Source organism: Podarcis gaigeae (genome assembly GCF_964106915.1).
Source record: "Podarcis gaigeae genome assembly, chromosome: 12".
NCBI lineage: Eukaryota > Metazoa > Chordata > Lepidosauria > Squamata > Lacertidae > Podarcis > Podarcis gaigeae.
Window position 1 is genome coordinate 17,173,376 of NC_139688.1, and position 19,726 is coordinate 17,193,101.

The window sequence follows — 19,726 nt, forward strand, 5'->3', positions numbered from 1 at the left end:
ATTTTGATGGGAAGTGACACTTCGCAAACCAAGACCCACACACAGAAAATCTTTCCTTCCAAATTTGCACTTCTGCCAATTTTGCTATGTGCTTCTCCTGCCAAAATGGTGTACAAAATAAGGATCTATTAGGGGAAAGCACCCAGAAAAAAACTGGCAGATTGATGGGAAATAAAATGCAAATATGCACTGCATTGGGAAAAATTGCTTGCAAATTGTATGTAGACATTACAGGAAATTACACAGAAAAGTGCATATCATAGAATCATGGATTGTAGGAATATTTTTTGCCCAATTTGGGTTTCAAACTCATGGCCCTGAGATCAAGAATTCCATGCTCTAGTGACTGAGAAATGTTTTATTAAAAATGCAAATTGATGCAGAAACGAGACAAACTGAACACAGGGTTGGAAAAATGATAGACTGAGACAAACTGACCTTGTCAGATTTATCCCTCCCTCCTTGGAAAAAACTGTATGTCTGAGTTCATAGTTTTCACTGATGGCCGTTGAAAACATCACATGAGTCTACATGCCTCAATATTTACATTCTAGGAGCCTTACCTCTCTCATGCTCCTGATCCTATAAACTGGAATAATGGCATATATATATCACATAAAGACAAAACACACAGAGTCATGTTCTTCCGGATGTTTGCACTAGTGTGAACAAGAATGGGCAAACAGGCCTGCTATTGGCCAGCAGATTTTATAGTGCAGATAATCTTGTTTGCCCCGCTTGAAAACCAGCTTTTTAAAAAACAAATAAACACATTTACAAGCCTCTTCTGTCTTGCCAGCTTCGAACTGGCCCAATTTCTGTGCATTTCGCAAGATTTCTCTGTGACGACTTAAGATACAGGACTATATAATACTTGGCATGATCTAAGTGAAGTGGAACTGGAAGATTATATGCCATGCAGCAATAATCTCATTTTAGAACAGCTGTCCTTTTATTCAACTATTAGTGGTGCTATTAGCTCCCACGTACTTTAGTATTGGAGCATGCTGCAAGGGGATGTTTCCCATACAACGCAGCCCTATGAAACGAGGGGCTCTTTGCATGTGTTAGTTATTCATGTGAAGCCTTCCTTGGGATCTGGAAGCCCAAATGTTCAGCGATACAGATCCTTGAGATTCCTTTGTTTAATTGATGACACATGTGAAGGTCCTCTCCCTTCAGTTATTCATGCTATACCTGTAAAGGAAGTCCCTAGATTAGGAGTGAAGAACTTGTGGGGCACAAGTTGTTCTACCTAACTCAAAACACTAGGACTCATATTAGTAAGTACCGTACTTTTCGCTCCATAAGGTGCACTGGACCATAAGGCACACCTAGTTTTTAGAGGGGGAAATCAAGGAAAAAAATCTTATTTCCCCCCCCAGCCCCAAAGAGCAGCGGACAGAGCTTCTGGGGCTGCCGGGGGAAGCCCGGGTCCCCCCCCCCCAACCCCCAAAGAGCAAAAAAGCCAAGACAGCCAGCGGGATCCATGCGGTCGCTGTCTTGCCTTCTGCCATAGCTGCGTGCAGCCTCTCCCGGCCGGAGGGGCTGCATGCGGCTATGGGAGAAGCCAAGACAGCGAGTGGGATGGATCCTGCTTGCTGTCTTGGCTTCCTTTTTAGCCGCGTGCAACTTCTCCAGCCGGGAGAGGCTGCACGCGGCTAAAGAAGCCAGAGCCATGTGCTGCCTCTCCCGGCCGGAGGGGTTGCATGCAGCTATGGCAATTCCCCCACCTCCTGCAAAAGCCCACAGGAGCCACACACCCTTTAAGGAGCGTGTGGCTCCTGCGGGCTTTTCTACGAGGAGGGAGAAGGGACTGACTGGCCGCGTCAGTCCCTTCTCCCTCCTGGGGAAAAGCCCGCAAGAGCCGCATGGAGCTTGTGTGCAGCTCTGGGGGGTTTTCCTGCCTGCCTCCCCCCTGCATTTGCTCCATAAGACGCACACACATTTCCCCATACTTTTTAGGAGGGAAAAGGTGCGTCTTATGGAGCGAAAAATACGGTACTTGTTCAAACAACATGTTGTTGTTGTTACTATTATGCTGCTCTTTCTCCCCAAAACAGCCCAGGCAGTAGAGCCAGCAATAATAAAATATTTTAAAACCCCTCTAAAATCTGTTTTAAGAATGCCATGGAATTCAATACCAAAGGACATGCCTCCATTGTGAACCCAACCAGGGTACAGGGGCCCTGGCAGTTGCCCTAGGAAACCAGGTGCTGATGGATACAGATAATTTGGGCACTATTTTATTTTCTGTCATTGGTCAATTGTATGTTCAGGTTAGCAGCTGCACTACACATTGACTAGGGGGTTCAAATCCCACTTTAGTGAAAGGGCCCCGGGTGAATCCCTTTCACTTAGCATCAACTCTTGATCTGTACAATCAGAAAACTAATCGCACCTTACCTCTTACGAATATGGACATGATAAAGTTTCTATAACATTGTATGTACTTAGGTTGTAGGCATGTGCTACTTGGAAAAAAGTCCCGCTTACTTTAGGGAGTTTTAAGTATACGTGCATAGAATTGTGGCTTTTATAAAAGGACCTTGGCATGATTTTATTGTTATAAGGTTTTTTTTTTGGGGGGGGGGGGTACAGTGTGGATGTTACCAGTAGGTCCCATCCCAAACATGTGACCTGCAAGGTTAAAATCTAAAAGAGGAAGCCAGAAGAACCTGTATAAGATAATGGCTTGGCCTGACCAGCTAAGTGCTGCCAAGTACATGTTCAAAGAGTTTGCCCTGTTGCTGTAGAAACAAACCAGAGGTGGGGCTTTCCTTCCTCTGCTGGCCAGATACCATGTCATACTAGGAGGCAGAACAAGCCTGGCAACAATCACCTTCATTCCAAGAAAACTGAAATCTGGGTAAGCGCTGAAACCTTTGGAGTTTCTTGCTGCTGGATATTGGAGTGTGTGTAACATTCCTTTATTATTTATTTATTTATTTATTTTTCATTTTAAGAAGGGACAGATAATACATAGTATGCCATTTTTTCAGTGTCAAATGCTAAATAACACTGAGATGATGTAGTATTAATTATTAAGCAAGCAGTTTTTAACAATGAAAAATAAAAAAGATGCTTGACTGTTAGCAGTTAAAGCACAAAAATGCTATTATTACCAATGAAAATGAGATGCCTTACAACAACTGGGGGCCCTCCAGATGTTGTGGACTATAACTCCCATGAGCCCCAGGCTATTGCAGTTGAAAACATCTGGAGGGCACCAGGCCGATGTATCTGCCTTAAAACATCAGCCGGCATTTGACTCTCCAGTTGGAAAACATCCTTATAAAATTAGCTGTGTTCCACAGAGTTCAAAAACTGGGAGTGAGAGGAGGAACAGTACAATAAGCCATTGCCCGGAACACACCAATTGACCGTTTCTGTGGCTTGGAACAAGCCACATGCCTGAAATAAGCTATAGTAGATTTTGGAATGACACAAAAGAAGCAATTATGTTTTCTTTCTCCCTAGAGCTTTCCTCTTCTTACTTTTCCTTTAGAATGATGATAATAATAAAAACATTCCTTTTAAAAAAAAAATGCCTGCAACATGAAGATCATTCACAGACCTTGGCTTAGTCATTCTGAATCAGAGGCGCATACTAATTCTAGTCACAAGTTGTACGGAGGCCCATACTTTGGCAGCAATAATGTATCAGGGTTTCCTTAGAGATCTCCCAAACATCTTTCTTTTTCTCCCCCTCCTCCTCTTTTTTTCATCTCCTCCCATACACAGCACATACTTTTAGTGGGATTCCTGTTGGGTGGGAGGGTTGCCGAGTTCCATTCACACAGTTGCATTCCCAGATGCTTTCCCCCCTGGCTTGTTCCTCTTGAGTTCTTCCAAAATCCAAATGTTTGTAGCCTTCAGGGTACAGTCCAATTTTCTAGTAGCAGTGCTTGAAGCCTGCAGCCAAAACTGGTTCTTTCAAACCGTTATATCAGCTTCAAAGCCCTCTTTATCTCTGTAGCTCCCAGCTTCTCTGACCGTTCTCCTTCCCAATTTTCCTGCATCCCCTTTGATGACTCTGGCTTCTCCTCTTTCTCGTGTTCTTCTACTGCTACTTCTTCCAGGCCTGAAGAGCTTGTGGCCCTCCAGATGCTGTTGGAGCCCAGCAACACTGACCATTGGCCATGCTGGCTGGGGCTGATGGGAGCTGGAGCCTAACAACATCCAGAGAACCACAGATTCCCCATTGCTTCCTTAGTTCAATCCTAGCTTCTTTTATTTCCTTGACAAGCTTCTAGGTCTGACATGTCTTTGCCTCCTCTTCTCCTAGGCCCATGGATTTGGTTTTTCAGCCTGGGCTGGCATCTCTTTGTTGATGTTCTTGGCTAATTTGAGACACCCATCTGCCAAATGCAACTCAATAAGCTGTCATAAAGGTAAAGGTAAAGGTACCCCTGCCCGTACGGGCCAGTCTTGACAGACTCTGGGGTTGTGCGCCCATCTCACTCAAGAGGCCAGGGGCCAGCGCTGTCCGGAGACACTTCCGGGTCACGTGGCCAGCGTGACATCGCTGCTCTGGCGAGCCAGAGCCGCACACGGAAACGCCGTTTACCTTCCCGCTGGTAAGCGGTCCCTATTTATCTACTTGCACCCGGGGGTGCTTTCGAACTGCTAGGTTGGCAGGCGCTGGGACCGAGCAGCGGGAGCGCACCCCGCCGCAGGGATTCGAACCGCCGACCTTTCGATCGGCAAGTCCTAGGCGCTGAGGCTTTAACCCACAGCGCCACCTGCGTCCCAAAAAAAAGCTGTCATAAGCCATCTTTAAAAGGGAACCGCAAACCCAGTTTAAAACTCACACAGTTAGGCTAAAAGGAGCCATTAACTCATTCAGCAACCTGTATAAAGCTATGCAGATTAGCATAGGAAAGCAACCTAGAGACTCCAGTAAATTAAATTAATAACAAATATGTCAAACGGATCTTGCTTAGAATAGAATTCCAAAATTGGGGCACTACCACAAAAAAGGCCTTATCTTTGGTGGTCTGCCACTCACTTAACTTCTGCAGGTGAGGGTTCTCATAAGAAGACCTCTCATGCTGATCTCAGCTTCTGGACAAATTCATAACAGATCCAAAGAGCTCAGCCTCAGCCAATCAGTACTAAAATTAATTGCACTTCTCTCTGTGACATTAGAGCAGTCCAGCCAATCAGCACTGGGAAGTGCGCCACCAGGCAACTCATCAATGTATCTAGATAATCACAGTAAGAAGAAGAAATAAAAATGTGTGCGATTACTTTCATGAACAATTGAACGAAAGGTAGAGCTTTTTACTTTTTAAAGTCAGCTTTGTACCAACAGTAAGACAAATACTGGTGATGTGGCTTTGGGGTTTGCAAATGTTGAATCGGCACAAAACAGTGGGCTTTCTGAACCATCAGAGTTTGCCAAGATAGTGTCACTAAACACAATGCAATTTAATCAACAATTGCAAAGTTAATGACACATGTACAAGTGAGACAGAAATATGCTCCAGTCTTTGGATTTGTTTCTCAGTGAAAGAAACCTCATTGCTTTAGGAATGTCATTGCAGCAGCTGGAGCGCTTTGCCTCTGCCAAAAGGACTCTGGCATGACCTTACATTGCTGCAGACCATTTCCTGGATGAGCTTTCCATGCCATAAATACATCAGAAAGGGACACACCTGGACTGTGACCAAACTGAATATTGATAGATGGGTATTTCAGAATGAATACTACCATGGCAAGCAAGCGTATTCCATGTCAACTACGGCTTTAAGCCAATCAACTCTAGCCGAGACTGGTAGGATGAAATCAGCTTACTGGAGGACTGACCTATAGTGCCATTTTAGTATGATGCCCTATGGATTGCTGGGCAGGTGTGTGCGGTGAAAAAGGTCAGTAGACAAACCACATAATCTTTTTTTTTTAGAGTGTTTATTAGACAAACCACATAATCAACATGCTGAACAGGTTTGTGGTGGACTGATGAGGCTGCCTTGTCCTTGCTTTCACATTTATTTTATTTTATTTTTAAAAACAACCTCTAAATAGTTCTTTATTAAGCTTTTTTGAAAGTACAAATTTAAAACAAAATAGCTGTAAAGCATGAGTTATTAATATAATGCACTTGTTTTAAGCTGCTTAGATCAGCTCCACGGCCAACTGTGTGGTGAAAAAATGGCTTATAACAGGCATTCATTTCCTGGGGAATGGTTTTGGGGAAAAGACAGCTAACTCCATGCATTTATGGGGCAGCTATTATTTTTTTCATACAAGGTCATTGAAAAAACGAGGTAGACTAGAGACTACCTCATAAGTACTTCCTTTTTAAAAGAAAGAGTGGGTGGGTTTACAATATTTTTAAAAAATCCTACGTAATCCCCCCATAAACTGTATAGAATGAATCCCAGTTTCTTTCTTTCTTTCTTTCTTTCTTTCTTTCTTTCTTTCTTTCTTTCTTGGGCAGATATTTGGCTTGGGGTGGATATTTGGGGATTCATTCATCCCTAACTCCAACCCACAGCCAACATGCACCCAAAATTGGACTTTGGGTGTGCTATCACAAAGCATTTCCAAAGTGCATTAATTTTCTAGTGTTCAAAGAGCAACTCAGCACTTAGCAGGCAGGTCATCTGCAACAGCAACAAACACCATCAACAACAAACCACCTTGACACAGTCTTAAACAGAAATACCACCATGCATATTCAAATTTCTGCCCAAGCATGAAGCTCTTTGTATGATTCTGGATTAGGGTAGTAACTCCCACTGAACTCAGTGGTGCTTACTTCTAAGTAGACCTGCAGAGAATTGCACTGCTAGCCACCATCTCTCTGTCTAACCTGACCTTACCTAGTATTGTTGGTTTAAAGATAGCATGAGATAATCCCCACCATATGAGACATTGAGCTCCTCAAAGGAAGAGGAAGAGGAAAGTGTAATAAGCATGAATCTATGGAAAACTCCCTACACTGTGTCAGAATGAAGCATCTGTTCCAATTACACTTTACCAACAACTTCAATCGCTACTGCCTCTGCACACATGCAATTTCGATACTTATTTTTAGGAAAAGCGTGCCAATCATATTGGTGTCAAATTAAGTGTGTTTTATTTTATTTTTTTCTTATGCAGATGGCTTAGAGGCAGGAAATTAAGCAAGCCCTTTTCAATAATCATCTTGGCTGCAAGAAAACTCTAGTCTCGAGAGTAGGAAATGGATCATTGTTTTCTAGAATGCTATCCCCTAGGTATGGAACATTTGCCAAAAAACAGAGAGACTTAAAGGGAGAATAGGAAGTAGAGGCCAACTGCTCTGATAACAACTAGTGCCATATAGAACAGATGGGCTAGGAGTCAAGGATACTGTCAGAGAGTATAGTTGTCACATGTTACATGTGCGAGCAGAACAAAGATTGCAGCTACCATGTTGTACACTGGGTGCAGCCCGTCTTAGAGAGCTCTCAATCATCAAAGTGTCTGGGTGGAAGTACAAGTAACACCCATCACTGAAGCTATTGCTGCAGGAATATGAAGGCCATGACTGCTTTTCCAAACCTGATTCTTCATACAAAACCTGCTCTATCTTCGCTGACATGGCAATATTCTGTTTGGAGAAAGAATTATGAAGATTGATGAAGCTGGAATTTTGAGTTGTGCTGAACCAAATATTTTCTGGTTTCAGTTGTGGCACTGAAAGTAATTTCTCGATCTGATTTTGTGTGTTTTGCTGCTGCTTTGGTTTGCTGCTTTGGTAGCTATTTTCTTTTTTCTAGCAATTCTGGCCAATTAACGATCATGTACTGGCTGTGGTGACATTTATTGGGTTAACCTACAGAGTCTAGGGCTTGCCGATCAGAAGGTCAGCGGTTTGAATCCCTGCGACGGGGTGAGCTCCTATTGCTCGGTCTCTGCTCCTGCCAACCTAGCAGTTCAAAAAAATGAAATGCAAGTAAATAAATAAGTACCACTCTGGCGGGAAGGTAAACGGTGTTTCCGTGCACTGCTCTGGTTCGCCAGAAGTGGCTTAGTCATGCTGGCCACATGATCATACGCCGGCTGCCTCAGCCAGTAAAGGGAGATGAGTGCTGCAACCCCAGAGTCATCTGTGATTGGACCTAATGGTCAGGGGTCCCTTTACCTAGCCAACAAGATTAGCTATGTTATGACAAAGCACACGTGAAGCCCCTTGGAATCATGACAGCATGAATCACATGGGTGATCCCAGCTAATCAGGGAACGCTATAAAATGGAATGGTTTACAAGCAGTTTTGCTATATTTGGCGGAAGAGTCTTCCCAAAGAGGACTCTCTTCTTTATTCTGGCAAACATGAATCTTAGCCCCTAATCTTCTATTTCACTAATCTTAAGGGAATGCTATTAACAAACTTAGGAGCGGGGCATGAGTGCTGAATTTATTTTAAATAACTATATGTGCCCCTCTTATTTCCTGTTTGTTTATTTGAATATCACTAAGGAATGACCTTCTTCCATTCCATTGTTGTTCTGGCTTGCATAAAACTGCATATCAGGTAGTAAAATTATTCCTGGACTCTACCCCACTTCAGATGAGTTGGGATGTGTCATTTGATCACTCAGACTTAATAAAGGGCATGCAGCAGTATAACATACACTGCAAGCAGGATCCAAACCTCTGTTCAGTGTCCTAGAGGCAGGATTAAGTCCAGCAGGCTGCACAACATTAGACAGTTGTGCTGTTATTTGGGAGCTGCAGGAATGACTGTATTCTGTGCTTTCTTCCTTAGCCTTCAGTTCAGATTTTAATCTGCTGTGTGATTGATGACAGCCTCCGATCCCTGCAGCAGATAATTCCACACCATTTATACAAGAATTAAAAGGCTGACAGGATTCTCGCTTGTAGTTCATTTTTAGAACAATTTGCAGGATGATGTCACACCCGATATGCTGGTACTTAAAACCGTGTAACAATTTTGGCAGGCTCTCTTAATGCAGTGGTAACAAAAGGCGAGCAGGGTGGCGGGGAAAGGTGAAATCCTACTGTTAGAGACCGTAGTTCTTGGAAGTCCTGATAATCAACTCTGCTCTGTGAGTGCACAGTCAAAACCTCAAGGAAAGAAAGTCACCCACGTGCGCTCTTTTGTGGCTGATGAATGGAACTGAAGTGGGCAGAACTCGACTTAGAGAAAGCATCCATGATCTGATCACAGTGTCTTTCTACTTTGATCCTTCTCAGATGAGCTTCAAGCTGGAGAGGAGTAGCGCTCTCTCCCCAGGCAGGCCTTATCTCTACAGCTCTCCACTGTCCATGTTTCTGCTTAGCTTCATCTTTTCCCTTCTATATCCTTTTCATGGGTCTGTCATTTTTTGTTGTGCCTCATAAAGTTTATCTCAAATACCTGAATTCTTCTGTGGCTTGGATTCCAACCTGAACAAGAGAAGAACTCTCCTCCTCCCACTCTTGCACACTAACCCACCCATTTGCCTCCAATTCCCACCCACTCCTTCATTTGCCTCCAGGTCCTCCTCTTGCTCTGTCAAATCTGATAACTGCAAGGCAGGTAGGAGGAAGTTGTAGCCCTCCACTCGTTGGGTTTATATGGTTATCAGCCTCAGCCAGCATTGCCAAGACTCAGGGATAATGGAAAATGTGATCCAATAATATCGGGAAGGCCACAGGTTCTTAGTCCTTCCTGTAAGGAGTGCTGGTAAAAAGAGAAAGCTACATTTCTGAGAGACCCTACCAGGCCCTGCTTACTGAGGAGGCAGAGTAAGGCACCTGCCACAAGTAGTGGAAGCTAAAGATGTGGGGTGTAATCCACTGGGAGCAGTCAAATACAACATTCCTTGTTTTCCTATAGTGGACATGCAAGGGAATGTTCGGTCCAGCCAGTTGAAACTTCCTTTTCCTTCTGGCTTGGAGCATCCTTCCTTACATGTGACTAGTGGGTGCATGTGACACTGGGTGGGCGTGACCTTTCCAGACCTGGTAAAAGGCCAAGACATGCTGCCACTCTCTTATCTTTTCCATCTTCCTTTCGTCCTGCGAACTTCCCGGACTGCTAACTGCAGTCACTAGGTCAACCCACATATGGGGTAAGCCTCTTTGTATATGCTTGTAACTTTAAGCCTAAAACCTGCCTTCAGGGATCACACTGTGCTCTGCCTGATCGTGAGTAAACTTTATTTTTATTGCTTATGAATAAGACTGTGGTGCCTTCATTCTTTTAGGAGGGATATAAAAGGGGATCTTCCCAGGAACATATAATTCAATCTGAGGGAGATTGAATTGCATAATAGGAAGAGGCTCTAACGAGCCTGCGACCAGATTTCTGCTGTGTGTGAGAAGGGGAAATGTAAACTCTGCTAAGTAAAGGAACTTGCTAGCGCAAGTTAGGAAGGATATGAATAAACAACATATCCTCCCCTGCCACCCTGAACATTCCCACACAAGAGGCAGCACGCTCCACACCTTTGACATCCATGCTGCCATCTCTGCAGGCGGTAGAAAAGCGGCACAGGCAGCCGTTTCCAGTGAGATCTCGCCAAAATTCCATGAGATATCATGGAGCACATTACAGTGGTACCTCAGGTTACAGACGCTTCAGGTTACAGATGCTTCAGGTTACAGACTCCGCTAACCCAGAAGTAGTACCTCGGGTTAAGAACTTCACCTCAGGATGAGAACAGAAATCGTGCGCTGGAGGCGTGGTGGCAGCGGGAGGCCCCATTAGCTAAAGTGGTACCTCATGTTAAGAACAGTTTCAGGTTAAGAACGGACCTCCAGAACAAATTAAGTTCTTAACCCGAGGTACCACTGTAGATCTGGTGAGACTTCAGTGAGATGTCACTGGAAACCACTTCTGCTTCCAGCGACTTCACAAGCAGTGCTGTCACTGCATCACCATCACTGCCACACACGAAAGTTAAGAGAGGTGCTGTGCCAGAGGTAGGGTGGCAGCAAGGGGGTTGTGCAGCAGCAGGCAAGAGAAACACATCCCTGTTTCACTCAGTTGGTAAAACGGGATGTGCCAGGGATTGTGGGAGGGATTGGGAAAATGGAGTCTTGATTGGCATTGATTCTGGCCAATGCCTTTCAGGATTCCCAGCCTGGATGGAATTTCTATCCAGGGATAGATATACTTTCCCATGATTACAACATTCCAGCCTGGTCAAAATAAAAGAGAGGGTTCTGTTCATCTATGATTTTTAGATATTATTCCTTTCTTTACTGTCAAATCCCCACCCCCCCACCCCCACTGTGCCTATGGTCTGCTCTATTATTTTGGCTTCATTTATAACTACATTATTCTGTCGAATGATTCACTTTATTACATTGCTTGAAGGTGTTTACTATATATTTCTAGTCTCTAATTCACCAAGTCATGTTGGGGCTTTTACTGCCCTCTTACATCTTATTGATTGTTTTGCCATTCCGTTTGTAGAGCTCCTCAATTTATGGATACTTCCCCACACCCATGGCACTAGTTTATAGAGTTTTTTAAACAGATGAAAATATAAGAATCTTTTGCTGATCCTAAAGCTTTTTAAAAACAAAAACAACAAAACCCATACAGCTATATCACCCTACAGCAAGCTGGAAAAAACCTGTTACATTTTCCGTCGCGTGTAAAATCAAATATATTCTTCTGCACGATATTTAAAAAATGATGCAGAAGATTCAAAAAGCTATCGACTCAGCCTGTATTTACGTTCCATCTAAATGTATCCAGTATCATTAGGCAGCACTGGGAACGTACTGGTGAGAATGAGTATAGATGGGGGAAGAATTTCCTTGGTCTGCTTTTTGGGGTAGAGCAGCCTAAACCAATGCTCTCAAATTTGCTTATAGATCAGACTGCAACTCTGATTGCATTCTGGACTGCTCCCAACCAACCAACCTTTTGGGAAGGTGCAGGGAGAGGTAAAGAGTTCTTGCGTGACCTTGTCTCCTAGACACAAGGTTGGCTATCACCAGTTTTAAATCTAATTATCTTTAATACAAAGAGGCACCAACACCTACCCTACAAACATCATCAGGGTGGAACATGAAGTAGAACAGAAATTGAACAAGCTACAACAGTTTATTTTCTGGCCCAATTTTGTTTCTCATATTTTTAATTTTTACTTTGAGATTCTTAGTACCCATTTGGGATTCTGAATATGCAGCCCACATTTTCTCTTTCTTTTCATTTCATGGAGAAAATATGTCAAGTCTCTAATCAATGACTTTTCTCATTTAATTGATTCCTCTTTTTTATAACCTCAAGGTCACAAGTGGCTGATATTGCAGTAACTCCATTTTATCTAAGCAATTCCTTATTTGGCCTCTTATTCCTCTTATAATTGGAATTGTCTCTTTACCATTTACCTTAACTTCTTATTTTCTTCTTATGTAAATGCTTTACCTGTTTATGTGATTTTCCTCCATAACAGCATTAAATGTTTTATACCCCATATTTGCTTCTTGTCCATGTTTCATGGTGAATCATGATGTTTTAAGAAGATAGAAGCCACCTGGACACCAGACCCCATAAACACAGCAACCACGCTATCCAAAGTTCTCAACACATTTGCAATGGCACTGAGGCCATGTGTTTCAACACTGCCCCCTCATATTCAAAAAGATTTTGCCAACATCACCTAAATAAAACTCTGCTACAAGTTCAGATACCTAGGGGTACAAATAACCAGAAACCTCCACAATTACAACCCCTTGTGGTGACAAATCAACAAAGACTTTAGGAAACGGAACAACACCAACTTCACCCTCTCAGACAAAATAGCCACAATCAAAACGATCACCCTCTCAGAATTAACCTACATATTCCAAACCCTCCCAATCTGGATTCCTCTAACCCAACGGTGCAAATGGCAGGAAAAGAATTACACTCGTTTATCTTTTCACACAAAAAAACAAGACTAAAACCCAAATACCTATACCTCCCTTCCTCAGAAGGAGGGCGGGGAATCCCCAACATAGACTATACTACAGGGGTAGACAACCTAAGGCCCGTGGGCCGGATGTGGCCCAATCGCCTTCTCAATCCAGACTACAGATGGTCTGGGAATCAGCGTGTTTTTACATGAGTAGAATGTGTCCTTTTATTTAAAATGCATCTTTGGGTTATTTGTGGGGCATAGCCCCACTCACCTCACAGAGTGTTTGTTGTGGGGGAGGAAGGGAAAGGAGAATGTTAGCCGCTTTGAGACTCCTTCGGGTAGTGATAAAGCGGGATATCAAATCCAAACTCTTCTTCTTCACCTGGAGAGAGACATAATCAAAAATACCCCCACCACAGCATACCCAAACAAACAAGGGGAAATCTCCACAATACTAAACAGGTTCATGCAGACCATGCCTAAAGCATGGAAGGAGGACGCAGGCAAACTATCCCCAACCCCATCCCCACTAATTCCTCTGGCTCACCACCCATTATTCTACCACGCAGCACAAGACCTCCAGATAAAAATCTGGCAAGCCAAAGGCTTATACCGCCTAGCAGAATTCTATAAAAATAACAAACCCACGTCGGCATAAGAAATACAAGACAAACTAGGGGACACCCAAATGCCCTGGCGAACACACCACCAAGTGAATAGAAAGAGAACCTACACAAGCGACGCTGACACACACACACCCCATACATTATGTCCAAGCTGGGAACCAATGCAAAATGCCCCCTGCATCAGTTCTTTATCAGGATTTTGTTAAAAAAAATGCCCCCCCAATTTAAATAATGTTTTTGTTAGTCAAGTTAGTCACAATTAACATGAATTATTTGTTGAATTGATGCAGCCCTGCTCCTGATTTAGGATCTTTGGGGTTTTTTCTGCCCCCTTCCACTGAGTGCCTTCTAAATTCATTGATACCATGTAGTGCATTGCTGAAAAGACAAATGACTGTTAGATTAGGGCTGCAGTCCTAACACCTCAATGTGCAAATTGTTTTGGGAATATTTATTTTCATAATTCACTGTGGGTCACAGTGAAGGTTACAACCATAACCTTGCACATGGGAGAATAAGCTCCCATAGAAACTGATATCCCTATGGCCAGCTTCTATATCCTTGCATTGTCTTTCTTATATATCACTTTATTGCCAAAGCAAAAGTACTGCAGGGAATGTGTGTCTGTATATGCATATTTCTTATTTAACCCCTGTCCCCCCCCCCCACAAAAAAACCTCATAGTCCTAAGAAAGAAAGAAAGAAAGAAAGAAAGAAAGAAAGAAAGAAAGAAAGAATTTTTTTTCTAGAAGTCCTCTGAACAACATTTGGATGAAAATATGGCCAAGCTATTGCTAGCATTTTCCATCCAATTTGAGTCGAGGTTACTTTGCTCTTCATTGCTGAAAGGCATGCTTGCATCCTTGGTAATCACACCTCTGCCCGAAGATATATGAACCAGCACTGTGAGAATAAGCGTACTCATATTTTTTCCATGAAAAATGACAGAGGAACTCTAAAATCCAGACACACAGCCAAGAGTGCCTCCAGAAGAATTCTGATGAAGGCAGATGATTTAATAATATGGAATCAAACATTTTAATCATCCATATTTTTCAAGAATCATCTGGGTTGTAGAATCAGCTATATCATCTATCCTTTCAGTGAATGTATATGCGCAGCAATCCCTTTTCACTTGACAGTTACTCACTGCATTTATGCCCCTTTTTTCTGCTTCCTCAAGGAGCTCATAAGAGGCATATGCATATTTCAGACCTGGGCCTTCAGAGTCCTGGGGCTCCTTGCAGATACCCATCTGTCCAGACCCTTGACCCTGGGCCACCTGGAGCTACTCCAGATTCTGGTACCAGAAATGCTACCACAAATGGAATGCATTTTCCCAAGCATAGGATGCAACTCCTTAGGGGCCAAGTGGTCTTCGGCCCCACCAATAAAATATTTGACACACACACCAAGTTGATGGGCATTGCCATTCACATGGCGTGTGTGCACTGTGTCATGTGATCGATTATGTGAGGTGGGGCTTACCTGCTCCCCTCCCAATATTTTGTTCAAGTTGGCACCCCTGTTCCCAACATTTCACCATTGCTGATTTGGGATTGGATGAATGTAGGGTTGTCCCAGTAGTAAAACTACCTGTTTACATGCTTTTCATGGTACCTGTGCTTTAACTTTCCACTTGAAGAAACTTCCACAGGGCATACTTGTGGCTGCTTGCCATCTGGGTAAATAAACACAAAGCTTCAGTCAATGCCAGACCTTGCAAATCCACTTCCTTTCCTAAGCAACACATTCACTCCCCCCCCCCCTTTTTAAAGTTGCACACAAATGTCTTCATGAACAGTTTTGATTCAGGCATGGATATGTTGCTCAAGAAGGGATTATTGAGCCAGGTCCTCATTCAGGGCCTGTCCATCTTAGCCAATATGCTGAATGAAAAGCGACACTCCTCTCTCATGGCTGGGTGTTGCTTAGCAATATATTACACTGACATTGAACAAATGTGGAATAGTAAATATTATGGTTTCATCTAACATTTCAACTGTGAAAATAAACCGCCTCAAAATGCAGTTCAGGGAACAGATAGCAGGGTCAAAGACCACTGGAACCAGCATTTTGCAACTGCCACACTACCCTTCACACAAAGAGAGATTATTTATTGGAACAAGTTGCCAGCCATGGTGATTCATAACATGCCGCTCTCTGGAAAATTCCGTTCTCCTCTCTTAGCAGATGTGAGCCGTGCCGTGTACACGTTACACACAGCTCTGTATGAGTTTCAGGAGTGTCATCCCCCCCTCTCTCTTTGAAAACTGACAGATGCTTAATATTCCTGTAAAATGGACGTGAGAATGTAGAGAGAGACACTCGCCTTTCTTGGCCAGATGTGTCAAAAAAGCTGCCTGGATGGGCTCTTAAATTTCAAACAATTGAAAGATTTCCATCCTTCATCATGCTTGATTTATGCACAATATGTACTGCCAATGGCTGGCCCCTTCTATAAATACTTTCCCTTAATATGAATTAATAGAGTGTGTTATCTGCGCCTACTAGATTATTTAAAAAATATTCTTCCCACCACCCTCATCTATGTCCCACCAAACCAACAAACCTCTTTTGCATTTCAAATTTAGCTAAAAATATTCAGCCATTAAGATAGCAATCATCATTAAAATTAACTCCCTGAATTGGTTGGTTATGTTTTTCCCCCCAGCAACAGGCACGCTGCAATTAAACATATTTTTAGACTAAACCTGCAATGTAAAATATAGGCACACAGATAGGAAATGTAAAGTGACAACACACCATTAGAAGAAACAGAATGTCAAGCAGAAATGTGGGTGGTAAGGATGGGTATAACTGATCGCTTTATGAGAATAGCCCCAAGACCAACCCGAAGGCTGTAGGTATTCTGGGCTGGGGCTGCCCCAGCCTCCTTTCCCACTTAGGATCTGTACTGTCTTTCTTTCTCCTCCACTACCAATCTCAATCCATTCATCCTTCCATTCCTTCTTGGCTCTCCACCTAAATAATATCAAGGAGGGGCCATAACTCAGTGATTGTCATGTGCCCTGTGGAAAGGTAATGGAGAGGTGAATCTCAAAGAGGTGGTGGGGGTGGGCAGAGATCAGGGAGTTGCGTGGCAAGGCCCCCAGACCAGCCTCTTGTTAAAATAAATTCACACAGAATATTTAGTTTAAGGTTATTGGCAAAATTTTAGGCCACAACTTTACTGAATTACAAAAAATGTGAATGGTATTGGCTTAGGCATTGGCATAGACTATATTGGACTCCTGCCTGCTTTGCAGGTAGTCAATAAGGGTAAACCACCCCAATAGGAAGCCACATCGGGGGAACATGCCTGTAGCTCTCCTCAATGTCCCCAGAGGCCTGTCATGGCCCTAGCCCCTCAAGTGGACTTTGGACAGGATCCAGGCCCTGAATTCCTTTAACGGAATACCCTTGGTCAGTGGAGGGGCAGGCGATGCTGACTTCCCCTCCCCCACAAATCAATGAGCCAATGCCTAACCACCAAACCTTACAAAGTTGTGACGATTGCTAAGAGGTAGGCAAAAACCAAGTGGCCCATGTCAATTTGCCAAATGGAAAAATTCCTACCTGCCCCCTGTCCCAAGACAAGCAACTAACCAACGTCCAAAGCAAGGCCAGAGAACACATAAATGACAGGGCGGGTGGGCGGGTGTTCAGAGAAGTACACGTGCTATGCAAAGCAGGTGCATAGCAACGTTGTGCTGCCGCTTTTAAACTCCTCACAATCCCCCCGCTCAAAAATGATTGGCCAATAGGTCTGGGGTGATTGTGATGCCACCCTGGCATGAAAGCGTTACTCTGCCCATGCCAGGGTGGGGGGAGGAACCGGGCTGTGGGCCTGCCCGCAACCAGGACCATTCTAAAGATGATCCCACTTGGAGGTAGACAACCTAAGGGGCAGCCTAAGTGGGACAAGGAAGGTAAAACCAGGGCCTCAAGAAATTTCAGAGCTGGCACAAGGACCAGATAGAGTCCTGAATTGCTGCATTTGGTCCCCCTGCCCTGAGGTTCCACAGCCCTGCTTTAAGGCAAGCTTTTCCTTCTGAACAGAGTAGGCATTTGCACCTCAGGTGTCTTACTTAGGATGCTGAGGCTGACCATTCATCCATCTAGCTCAGTATTGCCTTCACAGACTGGCAGTAATTCTCCAGTGTTTCTGACAGGGAAGCGGGTGGCGCTGTGGGTTAAACCACAGAGTCTAGGACTTGCCGATCAGAAGGTTGGCAGTTTGAATCCCCGTGATGGGGTGAGCTCCCGTTGCTCCGTCCCTGCTCCTGCCAAACTAGCAGTTCGAAAGCACATCAAAGTGCAAGTAGATAAATAGGTACTACTCCGGCGGGAAGTAAACGGCGTTTCCATGCACTGCTCTGGTTCGCCAGAAGCAGCTTGCTCATGCTGGCCACATGACCCGGAAACTGTCTGCCGACAAACGCCGGCTCCCTCGGCCAATAAAGCGAGATGAGCACCGCAACCCCCGAGTTGGTCACGACTGGACCTAATGGTCAGGGGCCCCTTTACCTTAACTGGAGACACCAGGGATTGAACCTGGGACCTTCTGCACACAAAGCAGATGCTCCACCACTAAGCTACACCCTCCCCTCCCCTGCAACGCCTAGTTATCACCTTGCTTCTGGTTATCCTTCAGGTTATAACCCTGCTCTCTCACCTTCTTCTCTTCGTTAATTATTTTATAGCCTGTGGACATTGCTGTAGACCAGTAAATGGTGCTAGAAGCCAGTAGAACAAATATTGAAACAGACTAAGAGGCTGCTGCAGGGCTTATTAGAAACATATAATGGGGTCTGCAGCCATGCACGCATTTGGTGACAATTCGGATCTCACAAGTAAAGCAATTAAGTGTTGCTTTGCTGACAGTGCTCCTAAATTGTTGGTGAAGGGGCTTAAATTGAAAATAAATGAAAGCCTGCCAGTGGTGCTAGATGGCCACTGGGAGGTAATCATTGCAGAAATGCCCTCTTTGACCTCATAGGTAAAGGACACATGCAAGGAAATAAAAGAAAATGGTTGGTATGTAGAAAAACCTGGTGCAACAAGCAGACAAGGAAGGGCGCAGCACAGTCACAGAGAACATGCACAGTTTAATTCTTGGCATTGCTAGTTGAATATATAACAAAGGAAAGAGATCTGCAGGGGAGACCACAAAAAGCCACAAAGTCAGGGTAGATGAGTCAGTGCTTTGGCTTCTGTTCAGACATAAGCCACATAAAGTTGCGTCCGAACAGTTCCTTTATTGTGTTACAATTAGCAGCACTGCCATGATATCTCTGTGGGTTTCCCAGTGACATCCAGCTGACCACTGTGAAAATAAAATGTCATGCTAGAAGGTCTTTAGGCTTTATCCAGCCACTGGTGTTCTGAAGTTCTGAGTACTCCACCTGATGTGCCTTCACACATTCACACTATTTCCCCAAACCCTGGTTATCCCACCATGTGAAGGCCACGTCATATTTCGCTACACACTTACTATGTGGAAAGCAATTCGGCACTGGAACTAACCTGAAACTCTTAGGATGGCTTTTGTATGTCTGAGAGAGAAAAGCTTTGGGTTCAGATAAACATGCAGAGAGTCCTGCAAAAAAGCCATGCACTATCCCAGGCCTCCAAAACTTATATCCCTTGTTGACCAGAGCACAGCTCACCTGGCCTTCAGGTGCTTGACACCCTGTTTTAGAAGTCCTGCCACCACTACCTTATTCTGAAGGTGGCCAGAATGTGTATTAGAGTTCTAGTGGACTGCCATATGTGACTGGTGGGAGGTTCTTAGCTTCCTGAGTCACAAGGCCTGCCGCAGCAGGAACTAATTGTTCCCCACCTCCTCTGGGTTGCTATGATCCATTGTCTCCCTTCGTCTAAGCAGAAGCTGACAATAACTGGGAATGGATGGTCGCACCACACTTTTCATTATAGGGAGTCCTGTCAAGGGAAGCTAGATCAGTCAGCTCTCACCCTCCACAGGTAACACATGGAGAGGAAGGAGTATAAAACATTTTATTTCTCTTTTGTTGAGCCTTGCTTGAGCAACAAGGTCTTCCTGGGTTCTGGTGTGTCCTGGCATCCTTGGATATCCTTGGCCTTTGACATCTGGCTTCCTTCTCTATCCTATAGTTCTGACTGGTTCTTCAGTCATATCTGCTAGTTGTCCCCCTGATTCATGGATTTTGGACACCTGGTTCACCTCAGTCTGCTTGTCCATGACCCAGTGCTGACAGCCCCATCAATGGTGTCTCAGG